We start from the raw sequence: 3,712 nt of genomic DNA, 5'->3' as shown, positions 1-3,712 counted from the left end.
AATTCTCTACCCAGTTACAATTTTTTTTTCATTCTCTAAGATTTGTTCTCCTGCATAGTAAGTAGCTGCTTGCCTTGCTATATGGTTCTTGTATTTTGGAAACTAGTTTGTGTTCTGGCATACTGGGTGAGGGGCTGTGCCCTCTCATTCCTTGGTTCCCCCTTTTCCTCTTTCTTTTTATTATTATTATTTTTCCTCTTTCTTTTTTTTTAAGATGAAGAACTTTTTATGACTCCACATTGTTCCTTTAACTAGGCCTCTTTCTTACCTGTTGGCAGGAGCTGCATCAAGGCACACACTTTCTCATGCTGATCCTTTGCTGTTAGTGGAGCTTTAGAGCAATGCACTTCTACTGCCCTCTCCCTGGCCTTTGTACTAATTTAGCATTTTGTAGATTGTCCTGAAGCTGTTAGTATTTTAATGTTAATTCACTTCCCCAAGAAGGGCTGCCTAGTCACATGACTCCAACTGAACCTTCCCATTTTAATTAGTAAAATAAAGGAAAGCCAGTGACTGGGCAGGGAGAGGAAAGTGAAGTGGGCTGAGAGGTCTGAGGAGGTCAGAGGCAGGTGGTGGAGGTCGTGGCAAGATGGAGGTTCCCAAGGACCAGCTAGACCCAGGTGATATTCATTGGCGTTAAATAGCTATGAACATTAAGGGTTTATTAGGTCTACTATCTCATATAGAAGGGCAGTTTGTATCTTTGTCTATTTGATGTAATCTTATTGTGTAGAGGGTTTGTGGATTGAGAGTTGAATATATAAACCTGTATGAAAAACAATTGGGCTGTAGAGTTGTATTCATGTGGGATTTTGGGGTACAGAAACACTCTAGGACAGAGGCAGAGAATAGGCGGTAGAAAACTGCCAAGGAAGGGAATTGCACAGACAAGTTGGGCAGTGGTGGCGGCTTGGACAGCGCGTCAGAGGAGTGCATGGCTCTGAACTAAAACCAGGGCTGAGGAGCGAGACCTCAGGACTGATAAAGAGATAAACCCGTTTTTTATTTTTTAATATTTACTGCAACAGCATTTATCCTAATGGACAAGTTACATGTGTCACAATATAGCACCAGTACTTTTCTTTAAGCATGTCAAGATCTGTCTTAGTCAGGGTTGCTAGTCCTGCACAAAACATCATGACCAAGAAGCAAGTTGGGGAGGAAAGGGTTTATTCAGCTTACACTTCCACATTGCTGTTCATCACCAAAGGAAGTCAGGACTAGAACTCAAGCAGGTCAGGAAGCAGGAGCTGATGCAGAGGCCATGAAGGGATGTTATTTACTGGCTTGCTTCCCCTGGCTTGCTCAGCTTGCTTTCTTATAGAACCCAGGTCTACCAGCCCAGGGATGGCACCACTCTCAATGGGCCCTCCCCCCTTGATCACTAGTTGAGAGAATGCCTTATAGCTGAGTGTCATGGAGGCATTTCCTCAGGGGAGGCTCCTATCTCGGTGATAACTCTAGTTTGTGTCACACTGACACACAAAACCTTCCAGTACAGCACCTTTCAGTCTGCTGTAGGAGCATGCTGATGGGAATGTAAAAAGGCACAACCATTTTAGAAGAAATGGGGCAGTTTCTGAAGCCCTGCCTGCCCCACAATCCCATTATTCCACACAGGTTAATGGCCTCAGGGACTGGCGTATCCATATAGCAGAACACTGTAAGACAGGGAGCAGTTTTGATACCAGCTCAGACCTAGCGTATAATTATCACAGTGCTGGAGGGAGCCAGAGAGAGCAGATGTGTGCTACTGTGCACTGTCAATCCCCTGAAGTCCCAGGAAAATGCAAACTCAGCAACCAGCCAGCCCAGTGACCACCTCTCGGGATTGAGAGCAAGAGAGGGAATTGCAAAGTGGCACAAGGCATGTTGGTGGTAGTGGATAAGCCCAGTGTCTTCACTATGGTAGTGTTCCTAGGGCAATGCCTGAGCCCTAAACCCAAAGCTTATGTTTTAAATACGTGTGATTTATTGCATGTCAATTAGACAGCAATAAAGCCATAAACATTTATCTGCGTAAAGCAGATCGTGAGTGGCCTAGTGGTCAGTGAACTTGATAACACGACCCAAACAACATGATGCAAACTGAGAAAACGATACTGGAAAAACAAGACAGAAAGTCTCAGCCTGCAGTGGGACAACACCTAGCAAGCTAGTGAAGCTCACCAAAGAATTCCTAAGAAGAGATGAGGGGACAGAAACCATGTACAGAGAAATCATGGGCACCGTTTCCCCAAAGCTTCAGCCAAAGGGACTAAAATATGAAAGAGTTGACCCAAGAATCAAAAAGCAAAATGATAGAGGATCATTAGAATTAGCCAGAGTGGGGCGGGGAGGTCAGTGGTTAGGGCTTCAGATGGCAGGGAAGCAGGTAGAAAGAAGTGACAGGAGGAGGAGGTGAAGAAAAGACAAAGAGGACAGAGAAGAGGAGAAAGAAAGAATAAGAGAGAAAAAGAAGGGATAGAGGGAAGAGGGTAGGAGGAAGGGAAGGAGGGAGGGAGGGGAGGAGGGAGAAAAGGAAAGAAGGGAGAAAGAAAACACCCACTTTTTTGTTTTTTTTTTTTACAAATTTATTTATTTATTCATTCTTTATTTACTGTATTTGAGCACACTGTAGCTGTCTTCAGACGCACCAGAAGAGGGCATCAGATCCCATTACAGACGGCTGTGAGCCACTATGTGGTTGCTGGGATTTGAACTCAGGACCCCTGGAAGATCAGTCAGTGCTCTTAACCACTGAGCCTACTCCAGTCCCCTACTTTTTTTTTTTTTTTTTTTTAAGTATCCAGAATTTTAAGAGGGAAAGAGACCCACAACGAGGGTGGCAGCCTCTTCAATAGAAACAGAAGATTAGACAATGGAATTCAGTTCCATGTTGCTTAGTAACAGAGACCTTCTCTGAGATTGCAATACTGTGGAGGATTTGTCGTTCGAACACTGAACCATAGAAACTCAGACAGCCACAGTACCGCTAGGTAGCAGCATCTTAAGTCTATCACTGACCAACACGTCACCTCATGTCACCTGACTGCAGAGGTGTGTGTGTGTGACACAGGAATTTGTGCACATGTGTGTGCAAGCATACTTACATAGAGGTTGAGATGAGGTGTTTTCCAACTTACTTTCTGAGACAAGGCCCCTCACTGAACAGGAAACGGTTTGAACTGGAAACAGCTGGACTGGCCAGCAAGCCCCTGCACTAAAATCACAAGCATATGTGACTGCTTGGTTCTCTACATATGTTCTGGGGATGAACTCAGGTCCTTATACTTGTCCAAGGCAAGCACTTTATTAATGGGGCTTTCATCTCAGCCCAAGACAAGCACTATTATTAAACACACACACACACACACACACACATACACACACATACACACACATACACACACACACATACACATACACACACATACACATACACACACACAGATACACACATACACACACAGATACACACATACACACACACACATACACATACACACACATACACACACACATACACACACACACACATACACACACACATACACACATATACACACACATACACACATACACACATATACACACACATACACACACACACACACACACACACACACACACACACACACACGTAAAAGAGATGGCTCAGTAGTTATAACATTGGTTGATCTTCCAGAGAATTGAGTTCAGTTCCCAGCACCCAGATAGTGACTCACAACCA

This window comes from Micromys minutus (assembly GCF_963924665.1).
Source record: "Micromys minutus genome assembly, chromosome: 1".
Classification (NCBI taxonomy): Eukaryota; Metazoa; Chordata; class Mammalia; order Rodentia; family Muridae; genus Micromys; species Micromys minutus.
This window is presented reverse-complemented; position numbering follows the sequence as displayed.